The sequence below is a fragment of the Pipistrellus kuhlii genome, unplaced genomic scaffold (assembly GCF_014108245.1).
Source record: "Pipistrellus kuhlii isolate mPipKuh1 unplaced genomic scaffold, mPipKuh1.p scaffold_m20_p_10, whole genome shotgun sequence".
Taxonomy (NCBI): Eukaryota; Metazoa; Chordata; class Mammalia; order Chiroptera; family Vespertilionidae; genus Pipistrellus; species Pipistrellus kuhlii.
The window spans coordinates 25,681,814-25,704,551 of record NW_023425405.1 but is presented as its reverse complement, the minus strand read 5'-3'; the positions used below and the strand labels follow the sequence as shown (position 1 = coordinate 25,704,551).

At 41.0% G+C, this 22,738-nt stretch overlaps 1 long non-coding RNA gene and 1 pseudogene across 1 annotated transcript in view; one reads left to right on the top strand and one right to left on the bottom strand.

The window, feature by feature from the left end:
* The window catches only part of LOC123651912, an 86,408-nt gene that overhangs the window by 20,116 nt on the left and 43,554 nt on the right, over nucleotides 1-22,738 (bottom strand). The gene's annotated exons all lie outside the window — the stretch shown is intronic.
* Nucleotides 2,267-3,271, top strand: LOC118711250 (annotated as a pseudogene).

Here is a 22,738-nt window from a genome sequence, read left to right as displayed (position 1 = left end):
TAGATTGCTGCCTAGGTAAGTCCCATACAAAGTAGAACTGGCTGTCTGGGTTTTCTGGGAAGACAGATTATTTGGACCCATGAAGGTTTCAGAACCCCAGCTAAGCCCCGAAGGAAGTCTTCTGGGCCAATCAAAGGCTGCAGCATATAGCCTCAATTTTAGTGTCCCATTAAGAAATCCAGGCAGACACGAAGGAAAGAAAGGACTGTGTTCACTTTTAAAGAAGTGTTAAAGTAATGGTAATTACTGGATTGTACACATGGGTTAACTTGTGGAATAGGAATAATAGGATCCAATAGGTAATGTGGTTTGTTTTAATGTGTAAACACACATACACTCATAGTTCATGGAGCAATAGAGGAAAATTTCTTCTGAAAGAGCAAATAAACTCAGGAAAACCAGACTAATGAATTCATGTACATTCCTGGATTTGTGACCCCCTGGCTTTATTGAGTTAAAATGCTAACGTTCCACTGTTGGCTATCAGAATAGCTTTTTATTCTGAGGCTGTTACTGCAAAGTAAGTAATTGAAGTTTTCCTCTCACTCTCACCGGATATTAATCTTTCAGAGTTCTTGTCCTCCCTTTTGCAATGTTTCAAATTTCCATACTTCCTATTGAGAAACTGCTGCACACTCTGAGGATATCCTGTTTGGTCAGCAGGGCCAATTGCTCTGAAGCCAATTCTCAAGAGCTGTGCCTTCACTATTCCCCCCTGACTGTTGCTTTGGGGGGCATGCCTTATGTCCTTACAGTTCTGTGGATTGTCATATCCAAATCACTCTCTCTGACTAAGCATGGCCTTGACCCACAGTTGTCATTCAAAGTTGGTTCTCTTATGGAATTGCCATGATCAGGCATTTTTAGAGGTTTCCCTAGTGATAATGCAGCTTTATCCTACGTGGTGCACGAGAACATATTTGAGGAATCCCAGGCACTTAATGAATTACCTTCGCACCGAGTAGAAATGATTGTGAGTGAGAAGGTGTTTTTGAGAAAATGATGATGCCAGTGGGGTTTGTTTTTTGATGTGTGACTTCTCATAGCACTTCATGGGTTGTTTCGTTATCCATGCTGGGAAATCAGAACTGGGAGAAATATGAGCAAGTTTTCTAAGGCTCATCTTCTTAAAGGAAATTCCTTTATTTGAGGAGGAATATTTGTTTAAAAATGGGGGAAATAGAAAAAACAGTTCATAGGACTTAAATCTTAATTCTGTTGCCTTCTCAATTATCTGTTACCATGTAACAAAGCACACTGTTCTGTGTGTCATTTAAAAATAAAAAGGCCACCAAATAAACTATGACATGACAGACATTTTTAAGATCCATCTTACTTTCAGATATATTAAAAGGTAGGGAAAATGTACATAGTAGAGTTAATGAAAAATGGTAATTATCTTATATACATGGTGTCCCAAAAAAATGTATACATACTTTAAATTATTAAAGTCTGGATTGTACACAGGAATCTACAGAAATGAATAATTTATGTTGTCAGAACCTCTGAACTATACCAACCAGGTTCATTTTCAAAATTTAAAAGAATCTAGGGAGGTCTTCTGACTGAAACAGGCCACATTCAAAAGCAGTCTTATAATTCTTCCCCTCAATCATTTCATCTTTGTAAGCTGCACGTGTGTTATTTTGGACCACAGGAAGACCAAAGCCAGCTAAAGGAGAAGCAAAGGTCCCATTAAGCTAAGCATTGCCACAGAAATAGCTTAGTTTGGTTTCTGCATCATCAAGTATGGAGGGTGGAAAAAGTGAAGCCGGACTCGAGAATATCCCCCACTTTGAGTACTCCAGCTAACTTTATTTTTGTGATTTTATAAATGTACCTCAGAAGTTAACAAAGCTAACTTAAGAAAAGTGGAGGAAGGCCAAATGGAAGCCTCAAAGCTTTCTCCGAAAACTTGGCACCCTGAAGTGACAGTGTCAATGACAGGCAGGCCACCTACTATTGTATAAGATGAAAGAGCCAAAGAAACAGATAGAAATCATCCCAGAAATCATAATGCCACTCTAGATTCTAGATGTACTAAGGATCTCCACAGCTCTGGAGGGTACCACAGACAAGCTCTCTGTTCCAACCGATCTCATGCCAGTTCAGTAAGAAAGAAGACAAAGCGCCAGCACGCTGATGATTGGTGGAGAAAGAGACCGCTGCCCCTGGGAGGGAACGATGGGGCGGACTCTGGGAGTCAAGTGCAGAGGCGATCAGGCCTGCTGCAGGTTGCCCTGCACTGTGTGGCCAGTGGGGAACCATGGTCACACTCATCCTGCTCCTGCCCTTGGTGGTGTGTGTTTTGGAGGATGAGTTTGGTATGTTAAGATCACCAGAGTCTATTGTTTTTCACAGTAGAAATTGGCCTCACCAGGAGAACGAATCCCTGACATGGCTGCATGAGCCATGGGCTTCTCAGAGAAAAAATAACTTTTCTTGGCTGGGACTTGCTGTGGGTAACCCATTCCATCGCCCTCAGGCTACTGTTACGGTGATGGTGTCATTTCTTACCCTTTGGAGAATGCCGTTCCTTTTAGTCTTGACAGTGTTGCAAGTTCCATTCACTCCTTATTTTCTCAAAAAAAAAAACTCGTGTAGTTTTACTGTTGGCTTCCACTGAGGAAAGTGTTTATGGTGGGAAAGGCAAACTCAGTTTTTGAAGTTCTTTCAGTAACATTAGAACAGCCCCCCAAATGTCTGTTTCAAGTCAACTGTGTTCTTAATTCACTTCCCCTCAGTTCTCTGAGTAGTAACAATGAACTTGATCTTCTCTTTCTTTCTGAACCACAGATTCTGCATGATACTTCAAGTTTGGTGTCTCAGCATAAGTATCTAGCCAAGCATCCTTCTCCTCATTTACATTCACTGGAGCTGGCAGGTTTGGATGAAATTGGGAAGCATTACAGAGAAGATTCTGAGCAGTTCAAAGATGCATCTAAGGTCCTTGTTGGTGCTCTGCAAAAGTTTGCAGGTGGCAATGTATGGTCTTTATGATGGGAATGCACTGGTAGAGCTAGTGACTGTCATCAGATGACACATCACTTGTGAGGAAGACAAGGACTATCCTTGGGACAAAACAAAAGAAGAACCCACTAAGCTCCTAAAACCTTGCATATAAATATAATTTTAAATATCCAGTGGTTTTCATCGTGGTACTTTGGATAACAATCTCCTTAGCCTTGGCTGTGGTTATCACCTCTTACAATGTTTGGGACATGGATCCTGGATTTATAGGATGACATACCAGAAGATTCTAGTGGATTGAATTTTCCTTATGCCAAAATTAGAAAAGGGCTTTTTGTGAAAATAAATTGTTTAGTGTAATTTAAAGTAGACAGTATACTTTAAATTAAAAAAAAATAATCTACAGAAATGAATTAATTTTTTTGTCAATGCCTATTTCAAAATGATGAAATTTTGGTCCAAGCATTGCAATGGAATCATAAACATCAAGAATCATTTTATTCTGTATGTGTGTGCTCTCAATTCATCAACTATTGCCAGTTTGTATCATAAGCTTTATCTTTTATGTATCCCCATTTATAAAAAGTCTAGCTCGGCAGGTGTGGCTCAGTGGTTGAACATTGATCTATGAACCAGGTGGTCATGATTTGATTCCTGGTCAGGGCACAGGCCTGAGCTGTGGGCTCGATCCCTAGTATGGGGCATGCAGGAGCCAACCAATCAGTGATTCTCTCTCGTCATTGATATTTCTATCTCTCTGTCCATCTCCCTTTTTCTCTGAAATCAATAAAAATATATATTTTTAAAAGTCCAGTGGCACTTTAAGATAAGTTTTCTTTGTTTAAAGCTTAGTATGGTTTTACCCATTATTTCAAATCACTTAAACCAGAAAATGAGTAAAACTTAGGTGAATTATCAGCTGTTAAAGTGTACATACTTTTTTTGTGTGACATTTTATATAACTCAACAGAGCTTTGAGATTGAATAGATTAAAAATGCAAAGTTTAAAAATCATTATTTTAATCACTCCATTAGTTATCTACTTGCCTAGTTCTCACCCTGGCTGAGGCACTCCTCTTGGCCATGGTCTGACAGAAACAGGCCTTGGAGGATTATTTCCCTCTTACCTCTTTTTAAAAAATTATTATTATTATTATTATTATTATTATTATTATTATTATTGATTTCAGAGAGTACGTGAGAGGGAGAGAAAGCTAGAAATATCAATGATGACATAGAATCATTGATTGGCTGCCTCCTGCATGTCCCTACTGGGAATTGAGCCCGCAAACTGGGCATGTGCCCTTGACAAGAAGTGAACCAGGGACACTTCAGTTATAGGCCAACACTCTATCCACTGAGCAAAACCAGCTAGGGCTCTTTCTTACCTCTTAAACAAATCATGGCAAAAGGCAACCCATGGGAATCAGGAGAACAATTGAGTATTTATAACTCAGATAACAAAGCTACACTGTATTGGAAAACTGATGCCTATTTTTTATTGCTTTGCACCATTCAGCTCAACCAATACACTAAGACCTTCTACTAGTTTCTTTAATTCTTACTGAGTAGTTTTTACCACTGAATAAGTTCTCAATAATTTCACAATGACTTCCTAGTTGAGAGGTTCCAGGAAGACACTAGATCATAAAAGCAACAATTACAACATTTCCAAATTTAATCAATATGCTTATTGGGTCCCTATTGTATGCCATGTGCTGTCCGCTAGATCCTACAATGGCAAAAAAAAAACACAACAACACACAGACAATGCAGCCTTTCTCGTATAACTTAGTCTGATGGAGAAGTTGAAGTGGACAAGTGGATGAGTAAAATAAACATCTTAAATCATGAGGGATCCTGGAAGTACTAGGAAGGAAATAAAGAAGGAGATGAAGGAAAGTAAGACGAACTCCTTTAGACTGAGGTGATCATGGATGGATATTCTGAGGAAGAAACATTTAAGCAGAAACCTAAAGATGAAAAAGGATGAATCATGCTGAGAGGTGCTATAGACCAGACAAAGGGCACAGCAAGTATAAAGGTTCTGAAGTGTCAAATAACTTGGCATGTTCTTGAAACTGAAAGTAAATTGGTATAACCAGAGCACAAAGAGAAAATTTATCTAACCATAAAACAAGCCTAGAGATGTATGTTTAAATTTTTCCTATGTTCCATACAGGCAAAACCAACAAACAACTTTTAAAAAATAAACAATAACAACAACAAAACATCCTAAATTTTACAAGCCTAAAAATATCTCTGGAATTTGTAAGATATGTACACATATAATACCTTAATTTAAAAAATGAAAGAAAAAATATATCTCTGGGAGAAAAAATTAGCCTTAGAATTAGTTTGGTTTTTTCCTCTTTTATCTTTTCCTAGAATATCATGAGACTGTTTCTTTGATTTCTAGGAGCTTATTCATTAAGTTAGTATTTCTCCAACATGGTAATGAAACAACTCTTCAAAGGAAAAATATTAAATATCATCAATGTTGACTTAAGTCCTCTTAATTATAATGATTCTTGAAGATGAAGTATAAATGCTTTATGCCCATAGCTCTTATGCAAATCTATAACTAAGTCAAGTTTATAAATAAAATGCAAACTAAGTTACAAAATCAAAAAAGTGCAAATTATCAACATTGATTTAGAGTAATGGGATGAGAAGCCATTAATTGCTGTCATTAGATTGCCTATGTTTGGTTCACCAGCAGAATATGCATTGATGTGTTTCATTTCACCTGTTGCAAACTAGGACCATCATTTTGACCATTATTATTATTGTCATCCTCATTGATTCTCTTTTTAAAAATAATAATAATAAGCTTTCTTTTTAACAATGGATCCATTATCTTGAAAAGTCAAAATATAATATTGAAATTAAGAAATAATGTTTAACAAAAAAATTCTTTGTTTTTCACTACCACATTTACTGCCATGGAACTATTGCTAATTTGTGTACATAAAGACAAGATGTCACAGCATAGCCACTGGTTTTGTGAATATGAACTGATGGCCAGCTCTGGGGTCTTTATGGTTTCACGTGCCAATGTTATGGGCCACTCCATTCTCCCACTACCTTCCTCTATAGAATGACTGCAAAACCTTCTTATAGTGTATGTTGCCATGTAATTTGGCTCTACTTGGTACTAATATGACCATAAATGCAATGCAAGTGCTCCTATGAAACTGTATAGATTACTTCAATTAAAGAAGGTAACCCAGGAGTTTCAGAATGTGTTAGGATTACTTTAAGCTTATCATAAATATGAAAATCTAAATTAAAAAATGTTTAATTCCTATAGATTTGGGGGAAAAGACTCCACGTTGACAAATGCTGCACACATTAGTAATGGGGTCAGATGGAAGAATGGGTCATCTGCACTGCTTTATAGCATCAGGAATAATCGGCCCAATGTGAATACAGCCAGACCTATGTGTGCCCCATAGACACAGCATGGGACATCAATCCAGTTTAAAAAGATTATGAATAAGGATGCAAAGAACACAGTTTCTTTATTAACTATCTCAGACATATCCAACAGAATAACATAGTCCTTGGTCATCTACCTGTCTATCTAGTTAATGTTGGTAGATCCCCTACTCTGTCCAGGCCCTGTAAATTCAGGGATAAGACAGACTTGGCTCCATCTACTCAAAGCTAGCATTTTAAAGGATGCCAAAAGATAAGTAGCTGGGAGTAATGGCCAAAGGTACCCAGGAGGCTGCCTAGAACCACAGCTTCTGGGTGTGACATGGAGCACACAGCTCTCCCAGTTTAGTCTAGACTAGACTCTGTGAGGTACTTATACTCCCCAGGATCCTCCAAGGTCCTTCAGCCTTTCATCAACCTGAGTGTAGTCAGATTTGATTTCCTGCCATACTGCCCTCTGTAGATAATATACCCTCACATTTCTATGGTACTCCGAGGAATGGTGACAGCCAGCATCTATTGATGTCAACCAGTATGTCTCATTCTCACAATCAACTTTGGAGGTGGGGGCATCATCCTCCTTTTATATTTAAAATACAAGAAGCTCACTAATTTTGCACACAACTAAGACAGAACTTGAGTCTGCCTGATTCAGAAACTTAGGCTTTTTCCTTAATGCCACATTCCTGATTATTAAAAATTACAGTAAAATGCCCTGGTGTCAACACTACTAAAAGTTCATGCCCATTATCTCCTCTTGTCATTATAGATTCTTCTGAGTCAGCAGAGTTAACTGTAGAAGTTTTCTCTTCTATTCCCCTATTACAGAATAGAATACTCAGTCCAATTAGCACAATGGCAATCGTTTAAAACTACCAGGCAGGACTGTGTATTCAAAAGTATTTCCCATATCAATGGCTATTGTACCCAACATTCTACCATAAAAGATTTATTTCTTTGGCTAATGATCTGTTTAGGTCTCCAGTTGCTTCTTAAAATGTGACTATTCTTTTTTCTTTTTTTTTTAATCCTCACCTGAGGACATGCTTAGAGAGAGGGGAAAACATAATCGGTTGCTCTCTCTACCTCAGCTGGGAAAAATGTGAGTAATCTTTCTCTCTTTATTAACTTATTTTATTTTTAGAGAGAGGAAGGGAGAGACATAAAGAGGAGAAACATCATTAATTGATCCCTGACCAGGGATCGAACCTGTAACCCAGGTATATGCCCTGACTGGGAATTGAACCAGCCACCTTCTGGTGTAGGGGACAATGCTCCAACCAACTGAGCCACACCAGTGAGAGCAGAGTGTGAGTACTATATATATATTTTTTTTTATTTTATTTTATTTTTTCAGAGAGGAAGGGAGAGGAAAAAGGAGAGAGAGAGAGAGAGAGAGAGAGAGAGAGAGAGAGAGAGAGAGAGAGAGAGAGAGAGAAACATCAATGATGAGAGAAAATCATTGATTAGCTGCCTCCTGCACACCCCCTACTGGGGATTGAGCCCACAACCTGTGCATGTGCTCCTGGCCAGAATCGGACCCAGGACCCTTCAGTCCACAGGCCAACACTCTATCCACTGAGCCAAACCAGCCAGGGCAAAATGTGAGTACTCTTAAGAGGGTTCACATCCCAAGAAAATTACCAGGTACCATTTTTATCAGGGTGTGTCTGAGAGATGGCAGAGAAGGTTATCACTTTCAAAGTAAGCAATATGGGGAGAGTTTTAGGAAGGGCAGTGGTCATATGATTACATTAGCAAGTGAGTCAGCCAGACCCAGAACTCCTGGTCTTCTGACTCCAGAGCGTTGGTCTCTACGTGACTCAGCCACTGCCTTGGGCTCGCTCCAGTCTAAGCTCATCATCTTGGCACCCCTGGGGAACTCGCACAGTGCCTGAGGATGTGCCGCGAACCAGGACAAACCCAAAGGCAGAACTAGAGAACTCTCAAACGCCATCCAGGGCAAGGACTCATGTTCTCTTGGACTTCGTTTCCTCACTCTGTCAATGCTTGGACTTTAAGGTTACTGATGCAGAATCATTTGCAATAAACACAGAAACTACCAACAGAGCCTACATAAGTCTCCCAGCTCAAAGTCAGAGCACCACAGGGAAGTGCTCCAAATCCTGGGACACACACATGTGGCTCAGACTCCTTTCTCTGTGGTAGTGGTCTCTAAATGACACAAAGTGCCACATAACCAGGACTGCTTTGGCCACATACTGCCAGAGCCCTGGGAAACCCTGTGTCAGAGTCAAATCACTGTGACTGGTCAGGCCTTTCAAAGCATTTCAAAGTCAACACGATGAAGGCAAATATGAATGTTTGCAGCAACTGGGACTTTCAGAAGAGCAGGACAAGTGATTACATATATGCAGCCCTTAACTATTACGCAGGGCTTGTTTTGGCTCTGCTTTGTTTTTGTTTTTAAATCCTATTAACTGCAGATAGCAGTCATACTAAAGGGAAGAGCACAATATAATAATAAACATCCCTTTTCAATCATGAATTATTATGAACATTTTCTCTACATATATTTTCTCTAGAATTCCTAAATTCCTTTGGAACATGCTCCTAATATTATTTTCAATTGGTAGGATCTTCTGTGAAGATTCACAAATGTGGGTCACCAGCTCAGACAGAAAGTAGATGGACATCCCTGCAACTGTTGAAGGCCTCTCTATACTTCTTACAAGTGTCAGCTAAACAACCGCTTTAAACTCTAGTCTTTCTTATCTCAAAGTGTCTCAGGGACAAATTGTAAATAACAGTATCTAACATACAGTGAATGCTCTGTGTATTACATGCTTTACATGCACTATCTCATTAACTCTCACAACAATCTCTACTGTTGTCATCATTATAACTGAGGGTCCCTATGACTTTGATTACATTTAGCTTTAAATCCTAATTCTAGAAATCTCCTCCTCCTCATCCTCTTCCTCCTCCTCCTCTTCCTCTTCCTCCTCTTCCTCCTCCTCCTCCTCCTTCTTTCTCTCCATTCTCTCTCTCTCTCTCTCTCTCTCTCTCTCTCTCTCTCTCTCTCTCTCTCTCTCTCTCTCTCTCTCCCCTCTTCATAGACCTGACCTTTCCCCCCAGATAATCAGCAACCCCCAAGGCAGCAGAAGACAGCAGCCCGGACCTGACTAATGGTCACACATTAGACCTCTGGCAGGCTAATGATAATATCTTGATCTAAGTTATGTTTCGGTTCCTCACCTAAGTGGAACAACCCCCTGGCTAGTTTCCAGGGAACTGGACAGGTGAGTGACAGAGCAGATCTCAGAGCTGTCCTCAAGACCTGAAGAAATGGTTGATTACCTTCACCTCACTTCTGACCAATCAGTTCCCAAAATGACCCCAAACCTCCTAACCCACAGTGTCTTATGATTTTGTTCTATAGAATCTGTAACCTACACACCATAAGAGAGTCCAGGCTTTTAAGTATTAGCTTCCTGTTCTCTTGAGTTATGCCATTTATCATAAAATAGCGAATGTTTCTCCACTGCAGTTCTTGGTGTTCAATGTTTGAGTCTATTCGTGCCAGGTGAACAGCCTTTTTGTTGTTGTTGTTTTGTTTCATAACATCATTTTGAATTTACAAATGAGGACTTGAAGACACAGCATGTTTTAGTAATTAGACCAAAGTCACACAGCAGGTAACCAACTGGTAGAATTGGGATTCAAACCAGGATCCACCTGACTGCAGAGTCAGCAAGCATAACCCCTGTAACACTTCAAACTCGCCTTCAGAGGTTAACACCACTATGGGCACAGTGTCCAAAGCAAGTAGGGACAGTACCTCTCTCAGTTATCTAACATACCAATAAGTTAGTAAGGACACTCAACCTGGAACCTCCCTTTACCCTCTGTCCCCCACCCTTTACACTCCTGCAAAGGATACCTCCATTTCTTCTACCAGAGGACACCGAGCTTTTCTTCATTCCCTCCCTCCCCCATGCCCTGCTCTCTAACCCTAGCCCACAGAATGCCCTCTAGGGGCCGGTGAGGGAACTGTTAACATGCAGATCCCCTCCTGGGATCTACCTCACAAGAGACTTGCACTGTCTCCAGCCTGTAGTTCACTTAACATTCAGGCATCCATTGGCCAACCTGCAATCTGCCTCCAACAGAAACGTTTTCCATAGGAAACAATGTTAGTTTCAAACAGCCAAGTAGAGCCCTCCCCATTCAAACTGCCTGTTGAAGATCATGTTGTAGTGAAAATTCCTGCCTTTCCAAATTTAACAGTGAAAACTGAATATGTTAGGACAAGGCTAAGTCAGTTTCCTGTTTCATTTTTTTTACTGTACCTGTGTAAACAGATCATCCGTGCCTTGTTTCCTAATGCCAGGAATTATTAGTCATTTCGATGTCGAGTGGCACATTTTGTGAAATCCTCTCCAATGCCAAACCACACAGCATCTGCATTATCTGTCCTTATTTCCTGCCAGCCTCACCATTTTGAAACTATCCAGTACTTACTTTCTACTTCTGGTCTCTATTGACAGTACCTTCATTCTTCACGCTTTCTCCTCCTTATATTCTTCTAAGCTAATCTTTGAAATACCAGTGTTGACCCATGGAAATGAAAATTTTAAAAAAGGGCAAAGAGACATTAAATGTAATTTTTTTCAAGTTGTAAAAGTAATACTTTATAAAATTTAAAGCATTACTTTATAAAAATTACATTTTACAATAAAATTAGCTTTTGACCTTCAATTGACTAAATTAATCTGAAAAGAAAGCATGCCCCTATAGGAAATCCTGCTCGGACTGTCCGCGTGCAGAAGAAAGTTTGTGGGAAGCAGCTGGGATATCTCCCTCACTCCACATTACAGCTGAACAATCAGGCCAAGAGCAGGCAGATATGGTCCCTCAAAGCTCTCTCCCTTCAAAGCTGGTGCCCTTCACGACACACTGTGCACGAAATGAGCCCACGGGCTCCTTGACCTTGCACCTCTCTTGTTCCCAGATTCAGAGCCAGCTCCTTCCTAACTGCTAACGGGCAGATCTTCAGTATTCTGTGAATAAGACAAGCCCAAGCAAGTGGGCATAAAACCAAGAGATGTGTCTGTAAGAGATTTGCTTTAAACACACACACACACACACACACACACACACACACACACACACACACCTAATAAGGCAGCCAATATGCAAATGCCCCCAGGGAAGTCAACTTACTCTGTAGTTATTTTTAAAAGGAAACTCACATGCAAATTGCTCAAGATGTCTTTCTCCAAGCCCCCTTGGTGTGGCTTGGCTTCCCACTACCTTCTTCCCATCAGAGGACAAAGGCTGGAAGAGAAAGAAACCTCCTTGACTGTAAGTGATTCCTCAAGCCCCTGACCTCTGCTACCTGTCACCAGGCCCACTGACGCACCTCCACTGCCACCTTGGCAGCGCTCCACACAGCTCCTGTCCCACATTTCCTAACAGGCGCAAACTACATTTGCCAGACAGCACTGGGAGCTGGGGGCGGTGCTGTGTGTGGTGTGAATGTGCCCTGTTTCCATTCATAATGCTTCCTGGGCCAGGGAGCCTAAAACAACACTGAGCGAAGCTCCGGCCTTCCAGAGGAATGCTGTGGGAGCTGTGGCCGCTTTTCCTGGAACATGATGTCGTCAAGAGATCTCCCAGACATCCTCTCCCAGGGGAGACCTGGCGTGCTGGTTAGAAAAAATTCGAGCACGCAAAACAGATCAAGTCCCGGCACTTGCATCTATGGGGATAGGAGTATTTGACGTCATTTGAGGCTCTATCACCTTCCTCTTTTTTCCTTTCTTTCTTCACTCTCCTCTTAAAATCTGCCCCCTCCCTTTTCATAGTCACTGAACTTCCACCAACATATGAAACTAGGTACTTTGAGAAACACAAAAATGTTTGCCTTGCAGCATGGATCCAGCCACTGCCTTCTCTCAAATCAACCCATCTTATCTTATTCATTGTTTCCTCAACAGTCCATGTTGAACACATGGTTTTTAGTGATGGTAGATATAATATGCAGTCTCCTGGGAAGCTAATAAGAACCTGGAAAAAATACCTGCTAAAAATTGTCCGTGCTGGAAACAGGAAGGCATTTCCTCAAAAAATTAAAAGTGATACTTCCATTGAACACAGTGATCCCACTTCTAAGACTATATCCCAAGAAAACAGAAACACAAATCAGAAAGGATATATGCACCTCTATGTTCATAGCAGCATAATTTATAATAGTTAAGATTTAGAAACAGCCTAAGTGCCCATCAGCCTATGAGTGGATTAGAAAACTGGGGTACATCTACACAATGGAATACTATGCTACTGTTAAAAGAAGGAATTCTTACCATTTGCAACAGCATGGATGGAACTGGAGAGCATTATGGCAAGTGAAATAAGCCAGTCAGAAAAAAATAAATATCACATGACCTCACTCATTTGTGGAATATAATGAACAACATAAACTAATGAACAAAAATAGAGAACCATTCAACAGACTATCCAACCTATGAGGGAAAGTGGAGGGGGATAAGATATCAACCAAAGGGCTTGTATGCATGCATATGAGCATAACCAATGGACACAGATAGTAGGGGGGTGAGGGCATGTCCTGGGGGGGTGGGAGCGGCCGGGTAGAGGTCAATGGGGGGAAAAAGGACACTTGTGTAATACTTTAAACAATAAAAAAAAATTTTTTTTAATTGTCCATGCAAAGTGCTCAAATCATTGCATCCAGTTTTACTGGATCACAAAGTGCTTTCACAGATTAGTGCATTCTATAACGTAGTCATCACAGCAACCTCAGGAGGCAGGCAGGTGAGCAATGCCGCTAGTTTTTTGGCCTATCTGTCCTTCCCGGACTGCAAACACCCTGGGGGAGGCACCTGTTCTAAAGTTAGAGAATCTCATAGTTAAAGGAAGTATAAAAGAAAGACCTCTAGCCTAGCATCTTCCTTACACGGACAAGGAAACTGAGGTAGGAAGCCAGCAGGAAGTGGCGAGAAAAGTGGGACATTATCTGGCCACCTGGGTTCCTGTCCCAGCTCTTAGCCAGATGCGAGGCATATGATTCTGCACATAAGCTCTGATGCCTCAATGTCCTCCTCTGTAAAATGGAGCCAACACTATTTTTCTCTAATCATTTTATTGAGCTGTTATTTAATGAAGTAATGAATGTGAGAATACTTTGGGAAACATTAAACACTATTACAGATATGATAGCTCTTTGTCCCCATCTTTCTTAAAGCCTGTCGAACTCTTACCACACTCATTTAAAATGTGATTGCCTGGGGACCAGAGTGCGAGCTCTTTGGAGGCAGGGAACAAGTTGAACTGACATGTGCACCCCCAGCACGTAGTACCAGTAATACAATACCGACTAGAATGTTGCCTTAAACAGATTGGCTGGACAGTGATTACTGAATAGGTAGATAAAGCATAATACATTTGCCCAAGGGCGGTTCTGAATGTCTCCAAAACTTTTTCAGAGATAACTTGTGGACATGCCCTCTGAGGAATGTCACTTCTACCTCTAATTCACATCCTATGACAGGGAGACTACCTGGTCTCCCTGTCGTCCCCACTGCAGCAGAAAAATCCCTCATGTTTCCTGGGGTAGCATTGGGGAGAAGAAGAGTGAGGGCTTCCCACGCTGAGACCTCACTCTCTAGAGGGCATTTCCATTTTCCTTTTGTGAACCCATTCCAATAATGTTGAGGGTTGGACAGACACTTCAGGCTGGTTTCCTGTAGGCAATGCTGCTGGGAGGGATGGACAGTCATGGGCCTGGAGCAAAGGGTCTCCAAGGTACAGCAGAGCCACTGGGACCATCTCTGCTCTAGACTCTATTTTGGGAACACGTCCCTGCTCACATCCAGATGTAGATTCTGCCAGCAATTTCAACTGCTCCTATGAGATATTCCCTGGAAACAATGCACTCATCTTTATCAGCTATTTGATTAGTTCCGGGTGTTTGTCTGTGAAGCACCTGCTCTACACTGTGTTTGAGTGCTGATGTAGAATTGTCTTCAGAGATGAAACCATGAGACTGGATGCCTTCTGGAGGGTGTATGAGTAGGCTGGAGTTTTGGAGGACACTCACAGTTGGCAACTGGGGTGAGTAAGAGGAACTGGAAGAGGGGAGAGAGAAAAAGTGAATGAGAGGGAGAAAGAGAGAGGATGAGGAAACTTATATCCAGTGGCATCATCAAAAGAAATTCTGATGAAAGACCATTAGATGTGGCAATAAAGAGGTCATCAGTAAGATGTGAGAGAAAAGGTTCATCTGTGTGGTGAGTCAAAGAAGAAAGCTAGGGAGGATGCTGCTGCTCAGAGAGGTGACATAGCGGTGGCAGTTTACATATTCAAGAATTTGGATAGAAAAGACTTATTAACCTGTAATAATAAGAGGCATCAGGATCAAATGAAGATCTTTTCCATTTGGGCAAATATCAGCATACATGATGAAGGGAGGGAAAGAGTCAGAAGAGAGGGTGTGGAAATATATATATATATATATATATATATATATATATATATATATATATCCCCCCAGTTCCTGGCACAGAGCTCCTGAAATCCTTGCAATTTCCTAAGTGATGAGAATACTAGGACCATCTCTTGTTCTAACGTTTGGTCTTCGCCTAGTTCCTGACACAGAATTCCTAAATCCTTTGGAATGTCTTTTGTTCTAATGGGGTGACCCTTGGTGGGCTGCTGGATAGCTTCAAGATGGGGACTGGTCACCAGAAAGAGCAAGCCATGATTAGAAGCCTGGACCTTTCCACCCCACCCCCAACCTCCAGAATGGGGAGAGGGACCGGAGACTGAGTTAATGATGGATCATGCCTATGTCACAAAGCTCCATAAAAATCTCCCAAGTACTAAATTCAGAGAGCTTCCTGGTTTGTGAATACACGGAAGGGCTGAGAAAACGGTGTGCCCTTACAGTGGGTCAGAAATAGTGGTGACAACCTGGTACTTGTAATTGGTGCCAAAAGTGGGGCCAGTCTTGTGGGACTGAGCCCTTAACTTATGGGTAGCTAGTGTCAGAATTGAATTGAACTATAGGAAACTCAGATAGTGTTGCAGAGAATTTTCTGGTGTGTGGAAGAACCACACACCTGATGTCTGAAGAGTTATGAGGGTGTGGTTAAAGGAAAACACAGGAGTGGTTTTCCTAGGCAGAGAGAAAGGTTCCAAAGGAGAGAATGGCTTGGGGTGGGGGCATGTCAGAATTTATAGGAATGAATGGGATTCATATGTCTGAGGTCAGAAACCTCTTTCTCCTAGACTAAAGGAATGAGATGAGAGTGTGGTTAGAGGGCCAATGAAGCTACATTCTCAAAAGACAACTCTGTAGAAGACCACAGAAAAATTTGTTAGTCAAGCAAAACCAAGGGAAGGATATTTACAAAGTGTGGGGGTCTGGGTTCACATGGTTTAAGGTGTGTCTTTTAAAGGGAGAGCTGATTGGGATGAGGAAAATTCACGACATGATAGTTTAGTATGAGGTGAAGGTTAACTCTCAGATAAGTAAACAGTTATTGGACAAGGGAACTGTTTGCCAGGGTAAATAAGCTATTGTTTGCCCAGGTAGAAGTAAATAGGATAGTTATTTGTTGGCTTAAAGCCTTTTCTTCCTAGACAATAATTTCCTAGAAAGTAAAATACTGATACTGGTTTCTACTCCCAAATATTCTGTTTTAATTATTAGGGAGTACAGCATGGGCATCAGGACTTCTAAATGCTCCCCTCTGGTGATTGTCAAGTTTGAGAACCTCTTCACCAGAGTAAAAGGGAAAGCAGGCATGAAATCACTATTTGGGTGATGCCTTGGGGATATCAGAAAAGACAAATAAGCCATAGCATATTACAGGTTGGAATCAAACAGCAGGACCCCAGAATAGTCCTAGTCTGTAGCTTTCACCAATACAAGGCATAGAAAGGGTGGTGATGAAGAAGTGGCATGGTGGGAAGATCTGGGGCTTGGCCTGGGTGTGGCAACCTCAATGGGAGGTTAGGCAGAAAGCACTGAGCAAGTTCTCTGTGGTGATCAGAGTGAGGAGCATGGACTTGAGCACAGGGAAGAGCAGACAGCTGAGAGATGACATCAGAGAGGAAGAAGCCCGAGGTGTGGACTTCAGAAGTGGGCGAGTCCCAAGGGACTTGAGAAGAAGGAGGCCCAGGATGTCAGGATGCTTCTTCTCTGCTATGGAATATAAAGGTGGAGGCCCAAGGCATCATGGTGCGAGTGATGGAGGAGGATGGAGTGGCATGCATGGGGAGAAGAACGCACACCATGAAGATATGGGAAGGTGACCATGAGCAGACTCTGGTATCGTCGGTTTGAAGAAGATAGCATGGATAGATGACGTGAAGTGCAAAAGATGAAATGGAAAGGAAGACACCAGTGTTTCGATAGCCTAGAAATGGCCTTAGAGAGGAGGAAATCCTACCCAAGCCCTTCCCTACTGAAGAGAAGGAAGAAGAAAGGACTGCCTGGGAACAACAGCAGATGACTGAGAGCCAGATAACCATCAGGCCAAGAGAGGGAGGGAAGGGTTAAGCCACTGGTTAGAATTCAGGTGGGCTTGTCTTTACCAAGCAGCAGCTTCACAGAGCACAGGTGTATGGGAGGTGATGGAAAGGACAGGGGTGGGAGGCATGTGTGCAGTTAGGAGGAAAACTATATAATAAAGAATCAGAATGCAGGTTGGAGAGAGAATCAGAATGCAGGTGGGAGAGGGAGAGAGAGCAACAGCACTGAACTAACAGCTCTCTTGACTTGTATTTCAACATTTAAAAATGTAAAAACCATGGCTACCTCATGGGCTTTACAAAGGCAGACAGCAGCACACGGGCTGCCATCAATTTTCATAACAACCTGTGGCATATAGGTGTGTTTATTCCTTTCTCACGGAAGTTAATAACTTTCCCCAAAACATAGAGTGAATGGTTACTAGACTTGGATTTGAATGCAGATCTGTCAACTGCTAAGTCCCAAGCATGTAGTTTTTCCATTACACTATCTTCCTTTATATGATTTAGAGGGTTTGAATATTTATAATGATTTTTTTTTTGTTGTTGGCCCTTTTGCCTTCACAGATTCTCTAATCCTGGTGATAGGCATTATTCACTTATCCCCTCATCTCTCCCTCCTCTCCTCTCCCCCCCCACCCCACCCTCCCCGCCCCCCCTTCCCCCAGTACCTCACATCCCCTCCCCTGTTACATTGAAAATAATTAAGGACAGTGTACGCAGTAGAGCAATAAATATTTCAGAATGATTTTGTTCTAGGAAGAAAAATATAGATTGCTGCTATTACTAGGTGGGAGAGGTTGAATAGTATTTAGAGGAAATGACCTATTTTAGTTAGGAAGGCTTTAAAAGAATTTTTGTTTGTCTAAGATAAGGCTTAGGCTAATCCAAAATGGGGAATATTGTTAGAAAAAGTGGTGAACTTTATCTCAAAATAAAAAGGAGTCATCCTTAAATAGAGACTTATGGGTTGGGTTTCCAGGGAAAAGAAGTGTAGGGTTTTTTAATTGTTAGTTTGCTTTAATTTATGGGTTTTCCTGGGAATTGGGGGTGAGTGAAAGGTGTGAGTGAAACAATGGCCCCAGCAACTAACCAAAACCCAGGGAGAAAAGAAGAAAGGACTCAGTGTAAAGGGGAATTGCCTCAGAGGTTCACGATATTGAAGAGCTTTATATGTTTCATTTGTGTTTTGTAGTTCTCTTTGTTATCTTCATCTTTAGGAAATGGATTAACACTGCCATTTAGGTTGTGTTAGCAATGTTTTAAGGAATGAAAAAGGAACTGTATTTTTGGAGCAAAGCCGAAAGAGAAAAGCAAAAGCCTTCAGAAGCAGTTACTGGGTACTTAGAAGTCACTGTCTGAAATTCTATGGAATATTCTAGAAGAGAATGAGTTTCCTGCTATTGTGCAGGATGAGGGTGTGAGTAATTTAATTTAGTTGTTAATGGAAGGCTGGAAGATGGGGGGGTGGTCAAAATATGTAGTATTTCTGGGAAAATTCTCTTAGCACTGTGTATTTAAGACAGGAAATTCAATACAAGATTAAATCCAAGGTTTTATGGTTGGGTTTCTCCCACAGATAAAGAAAGAAAGTATCTGCATTCCCATTTATGTAAATGTATGCAAATTAGGGTAATTACGTATTTGCTTAAAAATTTTCAGTTACTTCATTTTGGCTTTAAAAGTAGTAGGGACTCCAAAAGGGAATGTTTATCAACAGTCCAGACTATTGGATTTCTTCTAGGGGAAACAAAAGGGTAAATTTCTTAGCAAACAAATGCCAAGCTTTTATATGAGGTTTTTAAATGCCTTAATGTCTCCCTTCTACAAAGCATGCCAAAAAAATAATTATGAAGTAATCAAATGTGATCCTTAGACACAATAATGCACAGATGGAAAAGCATGTCCTTAGGGTACTTTTTCTCATTTTTCTTGGCTCAACAGTATGAAGGAAGGACTTGGTTTTTTGCCCTGCAGGTGAATTTTGCTATTTTTCTAGCCATTTCTCTAAGTCTAGGTTCAAATCTGTCAATGGGGAGGGCTGCTGTAATATGGCTGAGAGCATCAAACAAACAGATCAGCGGCTTTTACAGCTGCATCTGTGACACATCCAGTGGTGCCATGCAGCAGGGAGAGACCACCAGGAATGGCTGTCAGCAATAAAACATGGATGTTGCTGCCCTGGGTGGGGCTTGGGAAGGAATCAGAGGGAAGTTAGATTGTCCCTCCAAGAATACTCTAAAATGGGGCAAAATCTGACTTGAATAGAATTAAAAGTTATTCTGAACATTAGCTGACCTGATGAGGAATTAGGCATCTCTTCTTCACTAAGCAGAAGACTAGAATATGTCTCCTAGCAACAGAGATATTTTAGCATTTTATCGTGGGATGTCTCATAAAGGACACTTGTTCTGTTGCCCATGGTCCTCCCAATAACTACCAGAGAAGGGCCATGGTCAGAACAAACTTCACCACGGGCTTTCAGTTCCAATGCATGATTCTAATGAAATGACCATTACAAGACCTGGATTAACTAAACTGAGTTAACCCTTTGGGGAAATGTTTCTTAGTGTTTGTATGTTTCTATTAAGGTGTCACTGGTGCACTGGCTGTTGGCTTCAAAACCTTGTATCACCTGTGCCTTCCTTCCTTCTCCTCTGTGCTCTATCTCTCTGTCTCCTTTTCTTCCCAATCTCTTGCTCCTTTCCTTCCTTTTTCTCTGATCCCTAATCCTTTTTCAACATTTATCTTTCAGCCTTTCTCTTTCCCCTCTTCATTCCAATGCTACACTCATCCCATGTAAAATGTTTATTGGTTCCATTTGTACCTTCACCTCCAACACCAGCTCCATGTCCAGGTAGTTTTTTACTCTTCCTGTGGACAACAAGTCTGGTCTTCTTGGCTTCTGGTGTCTTCTCAAATATTTTATTCTACCTGCAGCTGTCAAATTATTTTCATTACAACAATCTAATCATGGCATTGCTCTGCTTAAACATTTTGAAAGGTTCCCCATTTCCTATGAGATAAAGTCCAAAGCTCTAATCCCAATATTCTAGGCTCAACATGTCCTAGTCCTGCTTATCTTTTGCAACCTTAGAACTTCCTATGTTCCTTCAGGCACACAGCATCTGCCGAAAAGCCTCTTGCCCATCTGGGCCTTTTATCAAGCTGCTCCTCTCCCTGAAGTCCCCTTGCCCAATTCCTTTGTCATTACACATCAAAAACACCACGTCCCTTGCTCAAGCTTGCCCTGGTCTACTAGTCTGTAGCCTTCCCTGATATCTCTAGCTAATCTTTCCTCTGAACCCCTGTAGAACTTATCCACATAATGGGGTCACCCTAACAATAATAAGCCAGGTACCACTGGCTCAGTTCCACATGATTATATGGACCTAAGCCCCCATTTAAGTTCTACTGTACAAGTTTTCCTAAAAGTACTCAGATTGCCTTACATGTACTTACTGAAAAGGACACTTCTTTCGAGTCATCTATTGCTCTGCCATCTGTCCCCAAGCATCTGCTGGGCATGCTGCTCCTGCCACAGCTAGGATACTGGAGCCTCTGCCATGCCAAAGTTGCACAGTGCTCTGAGTACACTGTTGAAAGAATATACAACTTCTCCTTATTGAGTCCTCTCAATTAGAGAGGCCCCAGAAGAACTCGTTGATGCCCTACTTGTCTTGAGGCACTGTAAAGCAATTCTTTCTGCTGCCCCCTTACAGACCCCCACCCCTCTGCCCAGTGTCTCCTATAGAACCACAGGATTCACATATTAGGTAAATGTGGGCAGAAAATTGTGCTGTACTTGGAATTGACCTTCCCACCAAAACTACAGCATTCTCATTGGGTCAAGTATGTTGTACCAGTTCCAGTTTCTTGTGAGAGCTCCATCAGCCCCTAATTCAAGTGGATGAGGGCATGCACATATATTTTCCAGGAAACATAGCCTTAATGAGTCACTATTAACACTGGAAATGTATTATACCCATCAGGTCTGTTGGAGCATAAAAATGGTGAAGACGCATTATGAACTGCACTGTCCAACACAGAGCTACTGAGCCCTTGAAACGTGCTGGTCCCAACAGGATTCACTGTGAGTACACAATCCTCGTCAGATTTCAAGGACTTGCTCCCCCAAAAAGAATGTAAACAAAATCACTGATAGCTTTTGTAATATTGATTACATGTTGAAATGATAATATTTTAGATCTATTAGGTCAAGTAACACATGGTTAAACTTGATTTCACCAATTTCTTTTTACTTTTTTAATATGGATTCTAGAAAATCCTTAAATTTCTGTTGTATAGTGCTACTCTAAAGCTGTGGTTCTCTAGCACAGCAGCCGCATCCACACCTGGGAAATTATTAGAAATGCAAAACCCCAGACCTACTGAGTCAGAAACTCTGGTTGAGCCCAGAGATCTGTGTTTAACAAATTCCACGGGACCCTGATTCACTGAAGTCTGAGTGCACTGTTGAGGAAGGAGGCTCCAAAGGATGGAAGGTGAGATCTGGAGTCTAGTGAGACCTCCATTAGCTTTGCTTAATGACTTAGTCTTAATGGTCCCTTTTAAATTCAAAATTCTGTTAAGTCTGTCCATCAGTCAGTGAGCAATAAAGTAATTAATCATATTTAGTCCCAAGTGCGGAGGAACAGCTTGCTAGTAGCTTCAAAAGTTGTCACTACCGGCCAGGAAGAATTATAGGTCATTGGCAGCACAACTGTAAAAATGTTCAACAGAAATTAATAAATACAATGGATGTGCCAGAAGCAAGAGACAGACATGAAATTAGCACAGAGGAAAATAAAAACATGCAACTAAGTTATAATTTAAAACAGGTCTGGGTACCAAAGCCAGGCTAACTGGCCAAGACGCTTTGCAGAAGAGTAGCTCTGAAGCTGAATACCCGGCTCCCCCCATGCCTGTGCTCTTTTGGAGGAAGGTAACCACACCCTTAGTCCCTTCCTTACAGACACCAAAAGGTCTGCCCGAGACCCTTGCATATCTCAACTTCACCTCTTAGGGTATCCCGAAATGCATCACAATTTTCATTCCTGGTATCAACATGTTCCATTATGAAGGTGCATTAGTTCATGACCACAAAATATGCCAGGCACACATGACAAAGCAGATGTCACTGAAGTGTGCATGATGAGTAGTTCAGGGCCAAAGGGAAATTGTTACAAAAGAATTGCTTTGGACACCCCCTAAGTGAAATGATGTTCAACCAGCAGTCTCTCGGGAACTATTATTATGTTAAACATATTTAGTGGTTTTAAAAGTATCACCATGTACTTATTAAAAGTAATTCATGCCCATTGTGAAAAAAAATAAATACATAAATAATAAAGAAGTAGATAAAGTAGTAGAATGCAAAGACAAATTGAGTCCTATTTCAATTCCATCCCTAAACTATTCTATATTTTAAATACAGATATATGTACATTTTTAAAAATGAGGTCATATGTGCATCCAATTTTGTAACTTGCCTTGTTCACTTGTCAGTATGTTGTGGACAATTTTTCAATGTCATATATATAGATTTACCTTTTTCCATTTAATGGTTACATAGTTTCCCACTATATGAATAGTTTATTTAACCAGAATATTTCAACAACAGTGCCAGAAACATAGAAAGCTCTCAACAAATATTTGTTATTATTTGTAACCATGCAAATATTTCCAAATCCTTTTACTTACATTTTCTCATAACTAAAACTGTTTATTTGTATTTTCTCTTCTTATCCTATATAATAAAAGGCTAATATGCAAATACACTGAACAACAGAACAATCAAAAATCC